This window comes from Podarcis muralis, chromosome 8 (genome assembly GCF_964188315.1).
Source record: "Podarcis muralis chromosome 8, rPodMur119.hap1.1, whole genome shotgun sequence".
NCBI lineage: Eukaryota > Metazoa > Chordata > Lepidosauria > Squamata > Lacertidae > Podarcis > Podarcis muralis.
In genome coordinates, this window is record NC_135662.1 from 59,495,043 (window position 1) to 59,515,333 (window position 20,291).

At 44.8% G+C, this 20,291-nt stretch overlaps 1 non-coding gene across 1 annotated transcript; it reads right to left on the bottom strand.

The window, feature by feature from the left end:
• Nucleotides 1-211: 211 nt before the first annotated feature.
• Nucleotides 212-285, bottom strand: TRNAK-CUU (transfer RNA lysine (anticodon CUU)). The gene has a single exon. It is a non-coding gene; the product is annotated as a tRNA-Lys (tRNA).
• Between the last annotated feature and the right edge of the window lie 20,006 nt (nt 286-20,291).

The following is a 20,291-nucleotide window of genomic DNA, read 5'->3' on the forward strand; positions in this document are numbered from 1 at the left end:
GCAGATGTGTCTTGTCTCCAGTGCAATGTGCATGCAAGTGCACAAAGACATTCTGTGCAATCCTGTTTATGTCTTGTCAGAAGTATGTTCCACTGGGAAGGCCAAACTAGTGATGGAATTTTGACTTCTCTCTGCTGAGCTCTCTCGTTCGGTCTTACAGAACTGCATCAATAACCACAGAATGTTTGATAGGTCGAATACATACTATGTAAACCAAACGTGGGACTTGAACCCACCACCCTGAGATTAAGAGTCTCATGCTCTTACCGACTGAGCTATCTCAGTCGTTGTCTTAAGTGCATTCATAACCCCCTGACATTGATGGCTGGAGGGGAGCCTAGGATGGTGCCTAGGTGTTTCTCTGCTGGCATCTACCAGGGGAGAGGATCACAGGCAGTGTGGGTAGAGGAGAGGCTCTGCCAAGGCGGAGTCCCCCAGCTGCACCCAGGCAGGTTGAAAGCTACGGTTGGCATTCACAAGTGGAAAGCCCCAGAATTCACAGATTGCTGCAAAATGTGGAGAACTGAATATCAGATGGGGAAAACGAGAAATTGAGAGCATAGAAATTGCATAGAAAGATGTCCCTAGTTCCCGACACCTCCAACCTCGGTCTGAAACCTGAGAGAACTGCTGTCCGTAAGTGTAGACAACACTAAGCAAGATGCACTAGTGATCTGACTGAGTATATACTAAGTATTCCTATCTCCCTGTGATTTGCTCTAGAATGCCTGTATGTTCACATTATCTCCTGTGACACTGCCTCACTTCTGCTCATGGCTCAGAATTTGGTTTCCTTTTCCTTTCTTGGTTCAGGGTTGTCCTACCAGGCACAACACTAGTTATTTGTAACAGCCGATCTCAAAGGGGTTCTTAAAGGAGCAAGTCACTTATGAAAGGGAAGTTCTACCTCTTAATGGCTAAATCAAATAAAGATGCTGTGAATGCTTCCTTGGCTTCCTTGTGACAGTATTCTGGAAATCTTCTCGGTTGCAAAAACTGAGGAACATGATATGCACCTCTGAAAGTGGAGCAAGCATCTGTGTGCATATGGAGCAGCAATTTGTGGAGTGTGCGCACTCAGACTGTTCATTGTCCACGGCAATGCTACTGGATAAGGGTGTGTTAGCCATACCTTTAGAAGACATCTGAAGGCAGCCTTGTATAGGGTAGTTTTTAATGTTTAATGTTTTATTATGTTCTTGTGTATGCTGGAAGGCACCCAACGTGCTGGGCCAACCCAGTCAGATCTGTGGGGTACAAATAAAATTGTTGTTGTTATTGTTGTTGTTGCTATTGTTGTTATTGTTGTTGTTGCTGCTATTGCTGTTGTTGTTGCTGCCGCTGCTGCTGCTATGATGATGATGATGATGATGATGATGATGATGATGATGATGAATTATTATACTATTATTGCCAGAAGCAATAAGGTGGTGGGCAGTTTGCTAGCCCCCTTTGGAAACTCGGAGGGGGCTGCAAAAGTTTAGCACCTTTGGAATGTGAGCTGCCCTGGAATCTTGCATCCATATGCAAAACCTGGAGAGGGGAAAGGATTGGAGAATAATGAGACGGCACGGCAAAAGTATTACAAATGTGAATAATATTTTGCAGCACTATGGAAAAAGCGAGCAAACCTCTAATACACATGCACGCCCACGCCCACTTCAAATCAATAAAATATGAGGGCACTGCGGCTGCATTCATGCAAGGAACATTTCTCAACAATATTAGTATTCTCTGTTCAGTATTCGGGGCGAGTGTGGATCAGACAGTCGCAGGCAGCAGGAATCAGACAGAGTAAATAAGAGCAGAGAGAGGAGCAGGAGAACGGAAAACAGAATAGTTGCAATGACTGGAGTATGCCCATGAATTATTCAGACATTCGGAGAGTGGGATTCTGGCTCTTTGCTTTAGTCTGTTCATATGGGCAGAGAATTTCAGAAGGCAACCCCTCCAAAAAGTTACTCCTCGTGCCGACAGACATCCTCTCCTATCTTCTCACTCTGCCATTAATAGGGATGAGTGAGGAATGCGGCTGAAAGGTTCGCAGCCTTCAAATCCAAACCACTTCTCTCTCTTTTTATTCTTTATTTATGCAATTTCTTTAAGAAGAAAGAAAGCTCCTAGGAAAATGAAAGAAAGACAAGAGTGAACAAAGGAAGCATTCCAATCAAGGTCAATCAGGCAGATCAGAAATCACAAAGGAAATCTTATGCATGCATTTATCTGTCTTTGGATGTGTCTGATTAAATAGGTGCTATAACGGGAGACACCAGTAAGGCACCTGTGCACACCCAAACTTGCAGAGGCCTTCCTGGCATCCACAGGGTCCCCTCCCCCTGCTGGTATGAGACATGAAAGTAAGTAGCATTGTATTATAACCAACATACAGGACATGGGGCATCTCTGTGCTGTATGCCATGCAAGCAAGTTATATGCAAAGCAGGACTAGGCTGTGATTTAGTGCAGTGTTTCCCAACCGGTGTTCCGCGGCACACTAGTGTGCCGCGAGACGTTGCCTGGTGTGCCGTGGGAGGGAGGCGGGCGAGTCGGGCGGCGAGAGGCGGGGCGGCGGCGGCGAGGATCCGCGTCGAGCCGGGGGCGGCTCCGCGGTGGTGGTGCCGAGGTTTCTCTCTCCATTCTCCCCTCACACACACACACACAGGAAATAACACAGGATCAGCTGACAGGACCCGGCCAATGGGGCGGCGGCGGGGCAGCGCGCGCAAAAGGGAGGAGCGCGAGACAGCGGACGAGGAGGAGGCCGGCATGTCCGGGCAGCAGCAGCAACAACAGCAGCAGCAACTCCCGGCGACGGCTCCTCAAGCCCCAGGCAACCCTACTCCCTCACCGGCCTCGCCGCCGCCCCCTCCTCCGCCCGCTATCGCCGCTACCACCACAACAGCCGCCGCCGCCTCAGCTGGGCCCATGCCTGCCGGGAGCGGTGGCGGCAGCAGCAGCAGCAGCGCCCCGGCGCCCTTCCCTCCCGGCGTGACGCTGCGCGCTGACGTCACGGGGCTGTAATGGTGGTGTGCCTCAAGATTTTTTTCATCAAACAAGTGTGCCTTTGCCCAAAAAAGGTTGGGAAACACTGATTTAGTGCACAGTACTCTGAAGCAGAATAGAGCAGTAAGGAAATTTCTTGTGATCTGGACACTATAGCTCTGTTAATGCAACCTAGAATTTCATTAGCCTTTCCCCCCCTGCCACATCACTTTCCTGACTTATCTTTAGCTTGTGGTCTTTAAAAAAAAACCTAGATCAGTGTTCTCAAACTTGGGTCTCCAACCATTATTGGACTACAATTCCCACCATCCCTGACCACCGGTCCTGCTAGCTACAAATGATGGGAGTTGTAGTCCAACAGTAGTTGGAGACCCAAGTTTGGGAAAGCCCGTCCTACATCCTTTCCACATGTTTTGCTGTCAAGCCAGGCAGCTTCTATCCTGCATATGCACAACTGATTCCTCCTACCTAAATGTAGAACTTTGCATTGATATCTATTGAAGTTCATTTTGTTAGCTGGCCCATCAACTACGTTGTCATCAGCGGATATGATCAGCAGATATAATCAGCAGATATGATGTTCAATTTGTTCACCACCATTTATAGAGATATTAACTGAGAGTGGCATTCTGCAGACACTTGCAGGGTAACTGATAATTTTTTTTACAACACAACATCTTTATCCTTATCCCATCCAACCACATGAGTTTCAGAAACTGAAAGCAGGACTTGTTGAGGTTTGCTGGAACATGCAAATCTGCTTTCACAGTAAAAATTAACTAAATTGAAAACTTCATTCATCGTCTTGTTTTCATGTTAAGTTTTGAATCCAATGTTAAAAGGTTGGGGAAAGGCTTAGAAAGATTATGTGTTCTTTTGAAAATGAAAAACTGTGTCTGCAGGACTTTGTTTTGTTAAATATATTCTGCAAAGCAGAATGTTCTTTTGTCTGTTGTTCCTTTATCAGAGTTGCTAGTTTATTTGGGGGTTTTCTGTATTCATCCCACCCATTTCCTTTCTCTCTCTCTCTCTCTCTCTCTTTTTTTGGGGGGGGGGGTAAATGTAATACAGTAGCCTTTTCCCTTTTTTATCTACAGGTGCACCAAATAGTCTCTTGCTTTGATTTTCAGGTCAAAGGTCCTCTCCAAGATGGGGGGGATAGCTGTCAATTCAGATATTTTAAAGAAGTTTTTCAGTCCTGTCTGCTGCCATTTGTTCTGCATATCTGCTGGTGTTTGGCACCTTTCCCCTCTAGGTCATGGTTTGTTTTCGTCTTCTTCTGGGAGTGATCCCAGCCAATCAAGGCTCACACCATAAATGTTATGATATCACGAAACTGTGCGTTGTCAGTGAGACTGGCTATTTGCTGATATCACTGAGGGTGAACAAAGGCCATTCTAAGCAAGGCTTGATGCATCCTAAATAGCTCAAGCATTTCAACTACCTTCGAAGCTATTGCTTTAAAAAAAAAACCTCTCTTAAATGGGGAATGCTTTTCAATGCTGGGTTTAGCCCTATTTTAATCTAAACTATAGGGGGCATGAAATATTTAGTTCATCGCAGTACTAAAAGTCATTGTTAGCTGAACTCTGCTTTTTCATTCAATAACTGAACTGAAGCAGAAAATATGTCAGCTCAGGTTAGGTTTGAGAACATAGATTCCCACCCCCCTTTCTATGGAGATCGGAGTGTCATTAAAACAGAGCAAACACATATATTTTAACTGCTCTACTGGTTATTCTCACAGGAAAGGAAATTAAAAAAGATGATTATTGCAGGGTTCAATAGAATGTAAATACACTAATAATTTCACAATAATACACTGTACGTGACATCTGTGGTAATGTCACCTGAATTCATCATGAGCTGTGTTATTCCAATGAATATTCAGTGTCTGCTAAGCAGGATATGTCTTTGTGTAAATATTGTATCACACAACTGGGTGTCATTGATATTGGAAACATGCTGTGTGATGCGCGGGAGCCAAACGTTCCACTCGTACATCATGCCAATGTTCCTGTAAACACCAGATCTAGAGAAGCTAACTGGAAATACCCTTTATTATTATGCTGCTGCGGCTTATGACAACTAAGCAGGGATTGCTAAAATTACTATTACCCAAATGGTAATGAGGGGTATTCTTTATTCTTAGAAAGAAGCTCACCACAGTTTGGGAACATGCGTGCAAAAAACAGAGTCTAGCTGAAGGCATAGGCGAGTAGACAGCCCTCGAACAGCCTTTCCCATCTCTCCCTGGCTCTGTCCCTTAGGACTCTCACCTTCGACCAGTACCTCATTTGAACCTTTATATAAACCCCTGCCTCTTCCCTCCCTCTCTCCCATTTTTCAGCTTCATACAAGTCTCAAATCCCAGTGGCTCCTGCAGTGAAAACCCACCCAGTATCAGCCACAAGTTTTGGAGGGCCATTGGGGAAGACGTCTTCCTTGGGGCCCCCATCTCAGCAAATCTGCTTCCTCACCAGCACTCACGTTCTGCTGTTCTCCTTCCTCAGCCTTGCTTTTAACTGTCGGCTTGCTTGCCAACCAGAGATCCAGCAAGCAAGCAGGCAGTAGTACGTCGTCGTCGTCATCCCCCCACCCCGTTGAATGGGCCACATATGTTGAAGACACGCATGTGTGTGTAATGTGTAGTTCTGCCCTTGGCTCTTTTCACTTGCAGCATAGCATTCAAGCTCCTATGCTTGCAATTTAGAGCAGAAATGGTTCATTGCCATTTCAGGGCTGGCTCTGCCATTTCGCAGGCTGAAACTATCTGATTTGGGCAGCAGCATGAAAGAAGGCAGGAACTGGAGTCTCAGTGGTGCAGCCAGAGTTTTAAAAGCAAACTTCACCAATTTGGTGCCCTCCAGTTGTTTAGGACTACAGTTTCCATCATCCTTGACCATTGGCCATGCTGGCAGGGGCTGATGGGAGTTATAGTCCAGTAATCTGAAGGGCTAGTGATGTATGGAAGTGAGAGCTGGACCATAAAGAAGGCTGATTGCTGAATAATTGATGCTTTTGAATTATGGTGCTGGAGGAGACTCTTGAGAGTCCCATGGACTGCAAGAAGATCAAACCTATCCATTCTTAAGGAAATCAGCCCTGAGTGCTCACTGGAAGGACAGATCCTGAAGCTGAGGCTCCAAACTTTGGCCACCTCATGAGAAGAGAAGACTCTCTGGAAAAGACCCTGATGTTGGGAAAGATGGAGGGCACAAGGAGAAGGGGGCGACAGAGGACGAGATGGTTGGACAGTGTTCTTGAAGCTACCAGCATGACTTTGACCAAACTGCAGGAGGCAGTGGAAGACAGGAGTGCCTGGCGTGCTCTGGTCCATGGGGTCACAAAGAATCGGACACAACTAAACGACTAAACAACAACAACAATCTGAAGGGCACCATGTTGGCAAAGGCTGCTTTAAAGTATTGGCCCTAGCAGGACAGAGGACATTTGGGTTCTGCTTAGGGCAGAATAGCATCTTGGGTTGGCACTGTTTGTTCTTGTTGTTTGAAATACCCTAGTCTTCCCTTTGCCTTAACTATGCTTAACAGTGGTGCTTTCTTTGTTATATTTTTGAAAGAATCTTTTAAATAGTCTGTTACCAATTACAGCACTGTAAACTATAATTACCTGTGAGAAGTACTGCCTTGTTCTAGAACACATCGTCGTATAATGCAACTGACACTTTATAGATTTGGTCGTTTTGACCTCAGTTTACAAAAATATTATTGACCACAGTGGAATCTGGTCATTGTAACATTTAAGGATTATAGGATTATACTGGATAGGGGGGTGTTTCGTAAGCCTTTTTTAAATACAATGGTATATTCCATCCTGGTGGCCAGGGTCACATTTCACTGTTCCATCATGACTCAATGACTTTTAAAAACACATATGACATTCAGATGGAAGCAGTGGTATAACCCAAATCCTTTAGTGGGATTATGTCTATTATCTCATCTGGCACTGGAGATTTACAAGTTATATAGACTTATAAATGGCTTAGCTACACAAACAGTCTGTTAAGGGAACATAAGAGAAAACAATGACTCTTGGGATTTCTGTGGTATTCAGAATAGATCTAGACCTGGATTTCAAGTTGAGGGATATTTAGAACTGGAACTCAAGGAAGGTTTTTATTAGGAGAAATCTGCACTAAAATGCAGATGAATTTTCAGGGGGATTATTTTAACTAAAATTCTCAACTTGCTATTGGAAATGTGTGAAATTGAATTTAAGATTGGGGGGGAAAATGAGAAAGGGAGAGAACACATATCGAGAGATTCACCCACCCCTAAACCAAAGTAAGGGTGCCTAGGACTTCAACCTCAATAGCTACCTTTCTGCACAGTACTAGTAAACTGCCCCTTCTAATTCATTTCATAAAGCTTAACACTACAGTTTCCATCCTTGGCGATCAGTTCTGGTCTGCGTTCAGATGCGCATATGAACCATTAATGGAATATTAATCTTGCCGTTGTTTGGTGCTGAAAACATAACTGGGAAGGGGACCACAATGGAACTGTACAAAGAATGCAATCCTAACCATGTCTACTTAGAAGTCCTGTTGAATGCAAAAGAGGTTCACTGCTAGGTAAGGCTGGCAGACTAAGTTGGTTCAAGTTGCTAGGAATGTTGTTGATGATTATGATTATGATTGTGATTATTTATTAAATTTATATACCACCCTTCATCCAAGGATCACAGGGTGGTTTACAATATAAAAACACAAAGATATACAGTGGTACCTCGCAAGACGAATGCCTTGCAAGACGGAAAACTCGTAAGACGAAAGGGTTTTTTGTTTTTTGAGCTGCTTCACAAGATGATTTTCCCTATGGGCTTGCTTCGCAAGACGGAAACGTCTTGCAAGTTTGTTTCCTTTTTCTTAACACCGTTAATACAGTTGCGACTTGGCTTCGAGGAGGTTTTTGAAGACTTTGGTGATTTTTGAAGCTTTTCCAAAACTTTTCCGACACCGTGCTTCGCAAGACGAAAAAAATCGCAAGACGACAAAACTCGCGGAACGAATTAATTTCGTCTTGCGAGGCACCACTGTATAACATAATTGCAAACCAAACAATAATCCCACCTCACAGTTTCACATCCTTTTGATCTGTCTATATTACAGTTCTCTTAATGGACAACAACCTTTCCACTTTGGAGGTTCCAGTACAAAACAAATCCCATCTTTGCAAATCTGTCCTCCCCCCCCCCACCCCCATAAGCCCAGTACAAAACCCCAAAAGGAAAGCACAGCCCGGAAAAGCGAGGTATCCCCATTCCTTAAACAACATGCAGCGCCATCTAGTGACTGTAATGAGCAAAACCTCCGAATACATAGATCGCTCCACTTCCGGGGGTGGGGGGCGTAATTCTGATGCACAAAAAGACCAAATTGTTGTGGCACCTAATTATTATTTTTTTGAGTGGGGTCATCTAATGAAGTAAGATCTTTTCTACAGAAGCTGCTGCCACAATAAATCCATTTGCCCTTATAAACAAGACTCTTGATTATTTATTTATTGTATTTATATTCCATCTTCACCCCCCCACAAGGAGCTCAAGGTGGTGTGCATGGGTCTCCTCATCCTTATCTGATACCCACAACAACTCTGTAGGTTGGGCTGAGAGGCAGTGACTGGCCCAAGGTCAAGCAGTCATTGTGTCAGTGCTACGCCAGGGCTGAGGGATCTGTTGCCCTTCAGATGTTGTTGAACTCCAGCTCCTACAGTCCTAGCCAGGCCCAGGAGGGACACAGTTTCTACAACCAACTGTGCCACACCTTTCCTAGCTACTGCTCCCCTGTTCCATACAGCCTTCACTGATGATGTATTCTTGAGGGGAACACGAAGAATCTGCTGTGCTTGGGAGTTTTCAGTTGAAGGGATGTCTGCTACTTCTGCTAACAAATTTGTGACCTTCAAGAAAGGGATGTTGAGCTCACCATGAAGCCATATAGTGACACATCTGCAGAACTGAAGGCAGCGTCACAGGAGGAGGAGAAATCTCTCTGTGGTTACTAGTACCAGTATTGCAGTAACCGCCTGAGATGAATCTTTGCTTGCAAGTTGACCGCAGTGAGTTTAGTGCGGTCCTGTTTCCTTTCCACAGTGCCAAAACCACTTACTTAGATTAACAGCTGGTCACCAAAGCACCAGACTTTCCCTGACGAAAAAAGGTGCTTGTGCTGGACCAGCTACAACCCTAGAACCACTCTGAAAATGGAGGTGCCATTGGTGTAGCGTCAAGGGTGCCAGGGGGGCCGTTGCCTCGGGTGCACAATGGGGAGGGGGGCATAAACCAGGCGCTCCCTGCAGAGATGCCCGTCGCCCCCTGCCTGGCTCCAGCAGCAAGGGCTGGGTGAGCACAAAGGGAGAAGAGCACCCTCTGTGCTTCACCCAGCCCTCACTCCCTTGTCAGGATGTTATCAGCGGCTCCTGGCTGGTTGCCCAGGAAAGTATAAAGACAAGGAAAAGTTTCTTACAGTCCTTTTTTATTTCAGACTTTACAGAGCGAGGCTATAGGACCCAGTCTCTTGGATAATGGCATTGTCCCGAGTGAATCTCCACCCCACACCCATCTCTCCCACTTCCTCATTCATCATCATCATCATCTCTACGGGTGCTGCTATGTGCTCTGTGTCTTTGAACTCTTTGCTCTCCTACTTTTAAGGCTCGCCGGGTTCTGGCTCTCTAATGACAACATGTCAGCTCTGGCTCTCCCATGATTTCCCAACTTTCCCCCTCATCTGCTTCTGAGCTGTGACCTCCCTCAAACCCCTCTTGTAAATCTATACTGTCTTCCTTCCTCCTGGAAGGGTCAGGATGGGGATGCAGTCTCCACCATTCCTCCTCCGCCCAGCCCCTGACACCCCAACACAACACAACATTACACATTAAAACTTCCCAATATAGGATCTTTCCACAGGCAACCATTTACCAAGGTGACAAAGGGAAGCTGTTGTTAGGATTCTCAGCCGTCAGTCAGAGGGAACTGGCCTCACACCAGGCATTCGGCTCGAGATCCTTGATGACCTTCCCGTCTGCTTCCCCGGCAGGATACAGGCAAGGTCACAACTCGGCGATCCTCCTCAAACGTGAAGAGAACACACCCTCCTCCTCTCCCTCCCTGCATTCCCCCAGGGAGGGGAAAAGAGACAGACAGGAGTACTATTTACATGTCTTTTATTCCTGTCATTCAGCAGTACATAGAAATGTGACTGCACCCTTCAGACTCCAGCAGAAGAGTCACCACTCCGCCCCTGCACTTCTAGCACAGGTCAGATGACACACTGAGCTAACATCCGGTGCTCAGTACAGAGAAAAGACTGCCCCTTTTCTCCAACAGTACAGCTCCAGACAGCAACATCCTGTTTTGCATTCCAGCCACCTGCAGCTGGCTTTTGCATTGCTGCTTTTTCCTGACAGCTGTGCCCCTCCACATGCTGTTGGATGCCAACTCCCACCACCACCAGCCAGCATGGCCAACGAGAAGGGATGGTCGGATTTACAGCCCTGTAACAACTGGAAAACCCCAGGGCCCCCCACTCCGGACAAAGAAGTAAGCACTGTTGGGTTCAATAGAGCTGACTCTCAGGTACAGGGGGATATAGGACAACACCCTTAGTAAGTTAACTGCCTGAGCCCAGACCTGCAAGTTAGCTGTAGGTGCAGATGTCTGGTCGACTGTGCTGCAAAATGGCCATTTGCATCAACTCAGTGTATTAAGCTGCCAAGTAGTGAGGACAATTTTACCATGCGAGAAAATGTGTGGCAAAATGGTTATCAGCATCACTCTGACATGTTGCATTTATTTCGAAAATCCTGCTGCTTCCGAATGTGTAAATCTTTCCTACAGGGTAAGGGCATTTCAGCTTCTCTGTGCTCTGTTTTTGTGTGTGTGTGAACTTATAAAATGTGCCTTTTATTAGTCCATAAAAGCTATGTTTGGACAGAGAGTGAAATAAAAATTAATGCTTCTTATTATCAACCCAATGCACAGAACAAGCATCTCTTCTGTTCATTTATTTAAATACTCCAAATGCCGCCTGCTAGTAAAACTCCTTCCTGACTCATCAGCTTTACACTGTGAGCTGTGGACTGACATCTGTGAAGTGACTAACACCAACACACAAAGCCATAAAGAAGACCTCTTGCGAAAGGGCAGATACGCATTACGGCAGTATCAGCAGAATGTTGCCCCATTTACATTTCCCTACATTAAAGTTTGTGTAACTGATGTCAAATCTATGTTTTTGTAAAGTTTATTGGGGGAAAGTTATTGAAATGTGATGAAGGAACTGTCTCAAATCTATAAAAGTACAGTGGTACCTCGGGTTAAGTACTTAATTCGTTCCGGACGTCTGTTCTTAACCTGAAACTGTTCTTAACCTGAAGCACCACTTTAGCTAATGGGGCCTCCCACTGCTGCCGCGCCGTCGGAGCCCGATTTCTGTTCTCATCCTGAAGCAAAGTTCTTAACCTGAAGCACTATTTCTGGGTTAGCGGAGTCTGTAACCTGAAGCGTATGTAACCTGAAGCGTATGTAACCTGAGGTACCACTGTATAATGCATTGATTGGAGCTATTGGAATTTACTGTATAGTTAACTGAAGAAGGCCAAACAACATGTCAAAGCCCGATCCGTTGTATCCCTGCTCAGTCACTGAGGTCTTTGGGGGAGTCACTGGTAGTTGTTCCTCATAGCTCATATCCACAAAGAGCCATGTGTTCATTACCATGGGCCCAATTTTATGGAACTCCCTTCCAGCTGATGTCCTGTTGAACTCCCAGTGCCTACTAAATACTTCTGTTGTTGTTGTTATTCCAACAGACTTCTTCACTGAGTTTTGATTTTATAATTTTAACTCATTTTTAGCCTCGTTGTATTGGGGTTCCTGTACAGTAGTACCTCGGGTTAAGTACTTAATTCTTTCCGGAGGTCTGTTCTTAACCTGAAACTGTTCTTAACCTGAAGCACCACTTTAGCTAATGGGGCCTCCTGCTGCTGCCGCGCCGACGGAGCCCGATTTCTGTTCTTATCATGAAGCAAAGTTCTTAACCTGAAGCACTATTTCTGGGTTAGCGGAGTGTGTAACCTGAAGTGTATGTAACCCGAGGTACTACTGTACACCACTTGGAGACGAAAATTTGCAGTGTGCAAATTGTTTAAACTGTTAAACAAACAAACAAATAAACAGAATGCCAGACCTGAGCCAGGGAGACCTGAGTTCAAATCTTCCCAGCTATGAAATTTACAGGATGGTCTCAGACTTCAACCCTACTTACCTTCGAGGGTTGTCCTGATGTTAATCAAGAATGAGCACACGAGGCACTCCCAGCATTGTGAGAATCATCCTCAGCTGAGAACTATTGCAGCTCAACCTGCTACTAAGGCATGCTGTTCAACCGTCCTGAATTGAGCAGGACACCCCTGAATGACAGAAGCTATCCCGGCTTCTGGTTGAATCCTGGAATGTCCCATTTTTTGGCCTGGCGCTCTGGCGCGAGTCAGCTGGCTGGACACAAAAAAACGAGCGCTCCTATTTTGATCAGTGGGATGTTGAAGGCATAGCTAGAAAGTTGGGGTGCCTATGCCAAGGAATACTCTGACAGTTGTGATCCTATCCAGAGAACTCCCTGTTCATTCCGTATTCTTCCTGGAAGAGCTGCAATTTAACTCTAAATCAGAGAGCAGTTTCTCTTTAATTATTTTATCTCGCTTCACTTTGATGCATGGCTTTGAATTCTAATATTAAAAGACTTCCCCTTAAGCTCCTTTAGGATTTTAACCGGAACATGCTGGTTACTAAACATGATAAGACTTCTAAAAATGTATTTAAAGGCACCAGGGTGTGGAAGACTGGAGTCGTGGCACTCCTTGACCCCTTTCAAATGAACATGCTCCCCTCCTCCTACCCTGAAGTCAGTAGCCAGCTACGAGTATTGCTGTTGTACTGTAAACTTTGCATATATTATAACAATTTCTCAGGAGCTGGGGTGATCACTTATGTAACATGAACATTATAAGAAACAGTTGTGTTTGCTCCCCTTTTAAAAGAAAGTCTGAGTGTGGTGGGGGGGTTTCTTTTCTTTCTTAACATTTTATTCTTATACACAAGGCTCTGGGTTATTGGATTCCAGCTCATATGAATGTTAACTGCATGTTTTTCTCAGTAAAATGTCCAAGGCAGGGAGGGGAGGGGGGTTCTGGAGCACTAGGCACAGCACAGAAACCGCCGAAGGGGCATTTGGGTCAATAATTAATTGCGCAAATATTTCCTCCCACCAACAAGAACAGTTAAGTCAAACCTTTTTGCCACAAAGGGGGAAATCCCTTGCTCCTTAGAGAAATTAAAAGCAGCAGAGCTTTGAGGAAATCCAGAGATTGCCATCATATATCTGCACATAATGGTCTAAATATTCATAATGGCACAAGGAAGACATGGCTTCAGACCTGGATAGATGCGGCTTTACAACAGAGTTGGGTCAATATTGTTTCTGCAGCAGATTCCTGTAAGTGGTAACCTGCTTAAGGCAAATTCAGGAACTGTCCTCAGCGCTTAGTGCTTACATGGTGTCCCCCTCCGCATTGCATTCCCTACGTCCTGTGCATTGAGCTTGGCTTGTAGGGGTAGAGCTGCGAGGGTATATGCAATGTTTGAGCAGGACCAGGAAGGGCGCAGGTGGATTTGGAGGGACATGCCATGTCAGGGACCAGGAGATGGGGGTCCCTCCCCCTCCATTTGTTAACCATACCCACAGAAAAGGCTTTCCAAATAGGGCTATACTGTACAGCAGTTCCAGGTTCCAACCCCACAGCAAATAGCATGTCTTCCTGTAAAGAGTGTAAGTGGTACAGATATCATGGTGGGGTCAAGGTGTGGCTACAGCATCCAAGGACAGGTCTGTGTGGTTGTTGTGGGGCTCAAAGACCACAGGACATTCTTCCCAGCTCCGCTTTGTAGCATTGATGGTGGACAGAGGAGACCTAGGAAGTGGTGGATAACCTACTTAAGTAAAGTTCGCAGGCACAAACAGGACCACAGCTCAGTGGCAGAGCGTCTTCCTGGAAGGGCCCAGGTGCAATTCCTGCTGTCTCCAGGTAAGGCTCCTCACTGAGACCCCTGAGAGCTGCTGCCCTTCAGAGTAACCAATAGACAGCTAAAGGGGTGAATGGTCTACCTCAGTACAAGGCAGCTTGATTTGTTTGTTTGTTAGATTTATATATTGCCCTTCATCCAAAGATCTCAGGGCGGTTCACAAGATAAATACACAAGCCAAAAGCACAAGCAAACAGGTAAAACAGAAACAACAAAACAATAACCCCCCTCCCGCAAAGACATTTGAACAGTTGTAGAATATTAATCTGTCAAAGGCCTAGTCGAAGAAGAATGTTAACAATATACAATGACGGTGCCAGACAAACCTCCCTGGGGAGGCCATTCCACAAATGGGGAGCCACTGCAGTAAAGGCCAGTTCCTATGTTTCAGTCAGCTTCCTGTGTTCCAGTCAGTAGCAGATGGTGTGGTGGAGCTGCCTCACTTCTCTGACCTCCTTCTGGCTAAGTTACTCCTGCGTACTGGGATTGAGAGGGACAGGAGTCCATTGGCAGCAAGGTCAGCATGGTGCCAATGTGCTGTCAGAGACCATCTGGTGCTCCCACCAGCTTGTTTGTACTACCCCAGCCTCTCTCCATCCCAACATATGTACATCAGTGACTCAGCCAGAGGGAGGTCAGGTGACTGGAATAGCCCTACCATGCCAGTCACTATGGGTTCCAGTTCAGGAAAAAGGTATTCCTTATTTGAAAGAATTCCCCAGCATTTGTGTGAGCACACAATGTTCAAAGAGTAAATGGGGGCAAGGGCATACATTTCCCCAAACATGGAGACTGCTCTTCAGACCTTTGGTGTGAAGGTCTGAAGAGGGTTTTTCAGGTTTGAAGAGAGTTCATAACCTTTGCTTGACTAGATAATGCCTGAGCTCACTGCAACCTGGCACCTTCTCTGACATATTTTTGGTGCAAGGTAAAATCTTACCTTTTCCCCAGGCTTTTGTTGGACTGAGATGGTAACATTGTTGTGTGCTGCCTAAGTTTTCTGCTGCTATTTAGGTAGAGGGTTGCTTCGTGTATTTGTGTGTGTTTCTCCGTGTCTGTGTGATATTTATGAATTGTATGCGGTTTTGTGTGAATGTATTAATATTATAATGCCTTTTTACTTACTTATAATGTTTCTGAATAGGCTGTAAGTCGCTTGGAGAACTTACTGTAACAAGTGACTAATAAGTCTAACAAATAATGAAATATTGCTCCTTCCACACTTCAGTTCCCCTTTCATGAAGAACACTGTTAAAAAAAAGAGAGAGAATGAAAATTTGATTAGACTGAAATATGTGTACATGAGCCTGGATTCAGTTGTAGTTTGACTTTTAGGAAAACTCAAATCTTGCTGTGTTAAGGTAACATTCATTTGCCTATAAACAACACCTACCAATGTGAATAGTTCTTGACATGCCTAGAAGGGTAAAAGGTTACTTTTCTTTTATTGGTATCTAGGCCCCTGCTTTACAAGCTCATAAGTAAAAGACAGACCTGGAGTGCTAGTGCTTGAGCCTGGCCCCGTGAACAAGGAATCTCACATCTTTGCCAGGGAGATAAATAAGGGGGAAACATCTGCTATTTAAGCCTTGCATTCACCTATAAATCTAAATGACAAATGCGATCCCAAAAGCTGAAATCATCTGCAGTTTGCAGGACACACACACACACACACACACTCCTGGAACTTTCAGGGACATTAATGAATGCCCATTCTTTCATTCCCTATAACAGCACAGGAAAGATGTCTGGAGCAACCAGTCCACATAAAGGGCCAAAGAGCACGTAACGATAGAGCTGGGAATTAGAAGTAAATGTCTGGATGCTTTGTGATTTTGAAAGGCTTTGGATTGTGGGATGGTTATGTGTCTGTTCTGTCTCTCACTTTGGGGAAACTGGACCTGGTTCGCCTCGGAATATTTTTCCTCCATAGCAAGGAGTAAATACAAGGGCAGATGGGCTGCTCTTCAGAAGCGATTAGAAACTTTAGCGGGTGCAAATTTCAGTGGCCAGGTTGCTGTGGAGCATGTTGCTCTGGTCTTATTTGACTTGCACTGAATTACCAATTTATTTTCATGCACAATTCAAAGTGCTGATTATGAACACTGTAGCCTGGAATGGTATGTGACCAGACTATTTGAACAACTGTCTTTTTCTACACGATCTTGCATCCTTTTCACATTCATCACCCGACTTCTTGATTGGTGTCCCTTTGTCTTCTGAGGTTCAGTTGGCTGGAATGTGGTACAAGGCCTACTCAGTAGTAGCACCAACATTACACAACGCTGTCCCTTAGAAGAACCATTTGACCTCTCTCTTTTGGCCTTTAGAGAAATGGTCATGAACTTTCTGCTTCTCTGTGCCTTTGGATGACAGTAAAAAACTGTTTGACAGTGGAATGGACTACCTCAGATGGTGGTGGACTCTCCTTTGTTGGAGAGATTTTTAAGCAGAGGATAGATGGCCACCTGTCAGGGTGTCTTTATCTATGATTACTGCATTGGATGGGGTCAGACTAGATGATTCCTAGAGGTCCTTTCCAACTGATAATAATAATAATAATAACAACTTTTTAATTTCTACCCTGCCCATCTGGCTGGGTACTCTATGATGCTATGGTTTTGTTTTGTTTTGTTTTGTTTTAAGCTTCCTCCCTCCCCTTTGGTCGTAGATAAGCAGGACAAAGCGAAAAGAGTCCCTTACCATTTAAAGAGTCTGTAATGATCACAGCAAAAGAACAAAGCATCCATTCTCAGAATAAAGGTGTTCCCAATTAAGGATTCCACCCACTTCCCCCTCGTCACTTCCGTCTTGCAACCTGATCTCGCAACCACCCTGCTTTTGTGTTGCCGCCTTATCTGCTCTATGTGCCCTTGGACCGATAGGCTGAACACTTTCTAGTGAGAGAGAGAGTCTGTTAGCTCTCTCTCTCTCTCTCTTCTTCACTTTGCTGTTCATCCCCCAGTTCTTCCCAACTTTTGTCTTCAGAACTATACCCCTCTGCAAACCACTGTTCCAAATCTATACTGCTCCACTGCTCCTGGGCAGCTTCAGCATCCTGGTCAGGAGCAGGCGGAGGTGGAGGTGGAGGCTCCCACCATTCTCATCAAAGCAGTACTCCTCAGACTGATCTCTTGACAGTATACAAACTCTTCACTAAATGAATAAATGCCACTCTGCATTCCACTGAAGCCCTATTCACTTGTTACAGATATAATGAAGGAAACATGTGACAATTGGAGGGGCAGTGGGAAAGCTGTACTTTCATGTGCAGAAAGGTGACCAACATGGTGCAGGAGATGCTGACTCACTCATGGGTTTAACTCGCCATATTTGTAATGCTGAGGAGGACTTAAGTGCTGTGTCCATGTAAGGCCCAGTAAAATGTATAGCAATTGTTGTATTTAGTAGCTTGCATCTATTAGTATGTGATTACAGCTTGACACCCAAAAGAATTCCCTAGGAGCTGGAGAAGGAGCCATCCAGAGACTTAACGGGCCTAGAATTTATAAATACAAAGGACTTGAAGAGGTTTTTTTTAAAAAAGCATTTTCATATGGAACATACATTATGTATCACCTTCAGGAGGAGCATAGATAACTGAGCAGAGCTCTTCTATTTGACTGGGATAATGGGTGACAGCCCAAGTGTCCTTGTGATAAAGCGAATCACTTTGTCAGAAGGGTGGGCTGTTTATTTATTTATTGCAAGGTCAGTGTGATGCCTAGAAATCAAGTCCTCCTTTCCCCAGCATTTCATTTCTTATTGTTGCAGTAGCAAGACACGAGAAAACAAAGCGCAGGAGGTGGATTGGGTTGGATCAACTCCATTTCATGGGCAAGCTCATCCTCAATTCAGCTTAAGGCATGCAGTCTCAACCTGCGTACACACAATATCTTTAAAGCACGACCAGAGCCCTTTCAATGAATTCCGGGTTCCTTATGGAGTTACCATTCCCAGCAACCCTCAGCAAACCACAGCACCCAGAATTCTTTGAGGGAGGGAGGTACATTATTGATTGATTGATTGATTGATTGATTGATTGCATTCATATCCCACCCTTTTCTCTAAGTTGCCCATGCAACTCCAAGTTGTACATGCATAGTTCTCCTCACTGAATCTCCACAACAACCCTGTGAGATAGGCTAGGCTGAGAGGCAGTGAGTGGCCCAGGATTCACATGGTAAGCTTCACGGTGGCCAAGTGGGGATTTGAACCCTGCTCTCCCAAGTCCTAGTCCGACACTCTAACCGCTACACCACACTGCCTCAATATGCAGCCTCAGTCCCAAGTTCAGCTGGATCTTTCCCCATGCAGAGTATACATGTTTGCAGGCTGTATTGCCCAGAGTGATAGAAGACACGCCAGCGGGGCTGACCCGCATGCAAATATCATCAAGTTCTGAAACCAGCCATACTGGTGACGTAGAAATTTCTTTTCTGTATTAAAAGCACATAGATTGGGCAAATATTTAGTAGCCCAATACAGTAGCCCAATTTATGCATTACTCGTGTGTATGGCATAAGTGTGTATAGCTAGGAGCAGGGCTACACTTTTAGCTCAAGCCCTATTTATAAGTGTGCAGCACTTATAAAGGAATGAGCACAATAAAAAGACTCAAGGGGGGGGGGGGCTAAAAGGCATGGGCCTGCTCCTCACTCTGCACTCGTATGCCCTACATGTGAGTAGCACACAAATAGGGTTAGGGTTAGTTCCTCCTTCCCCCAGCTAGTGACAGCAAGATCTCCTACCCAACTTGGGGTCACACAGCTAACAGAACAACATCACAATAGGACAGCATGACAATAGGAAAGCATCACTCGACTTCAGTAAATAAATTTAGAGGTCTTGACACAACCAAGCAGATTTGACCACAGGATGACATCACTGGGAAGGAGCATAAATGAATGTTCATACAAAGAGTGCTGAAAAGCACCAAAATGGGCAAATATTTAGAAATTGTTTATTTGCATGTCTTGGCATTCCTGATAACCAGGAAAACCCCAGTCTGGTAGCATCCTTAGAATGTTAAAGGAAACAAGGCAGAGGACAAGTCTAGTATAACTTCACTGAACATGATTTCCCAGCAAGGGGAAGTGAGGAATGTCTGTGAATAAGAAAGGAGGAAATGTGCTTCTTAGGAAGCGTTTTTTGGGTGGAAGAGGAAGTGCAATTTGTTTTTCAGCTTCAGCTTTGCTGATGAACTGAGCAAGCACTTAAATGCTCACAATGACATCTCAAAATAGTGGAAGAGTTCTGTTGTGTTTGACAATCCCTTAGCAAAGAACTAAAAAAATCCAAACATTAATGCCTTGAAAGATCTTCAATGCTTCCTTGCTCTTAGTATCATTGGTCTCATCTGTTTGGAAGAAACAACAACAGTTCTTGCTCATCTAGAGAACTATCCTTGGCAGTGGATAGAGATGCTTAAAACACACACAAATTCCATGTATCTAAAAGAAAACAGCTGGAGTTGACAAATGCAAAGTAGGCTGCAAGCTGAGTGGTGATCAAAAAGGGCAGAGAGTTATGACTGACACCTTGAGCAAAATTGGAAAGAGGGTTTTATAAAAATAGATAAAAACCTTGCAATTACAGGTGTAAGACTGCCAAAACTGACAAGTCAAAGGTGCTTACCTTTCATCCATAATTATATTCACCCCATCAAATTGACCACCCTGGCAGGTTAATTTTGTTCAGTCCAGTTACCCGTAGTGATTGATTGATTGATTGATTGATTGATTGATTTGCTGTACGCACCCACAAACAACAGCTTTGTCTGCTTTCAGCCTTGCCCTGGTCTTTTCAGGCTAGTTCTCTGACACCAATGCTGTTGCTTAGGGGCAAACTACACATTACATTCAGGACACTTTACCAAAACAACAACCCACACCAAGTATTACCAAGTATCTTCTTTCTGGGAATATAGAGAAAGCAGGCAATGTGGGCCCTAGCCCAGACCAGGACCACAGTGAGCAGGGAGGGGGTTCAACCCCCTCCTCCCGGACTCATTTTTTGAAATGAGATTCTAGTTCTTTTAGACCTTGCTTCTTACAGACTAGAAAACATGACTGCCGGGCTGGTTAAACAACTATAATCTCATTTAAGAAAATTGGGTAGGGAAGAAAGTGTTAATCTGATGTCAGGGACTGGCTGGGTGATGAGGAGCGGTGAGAGGCAAC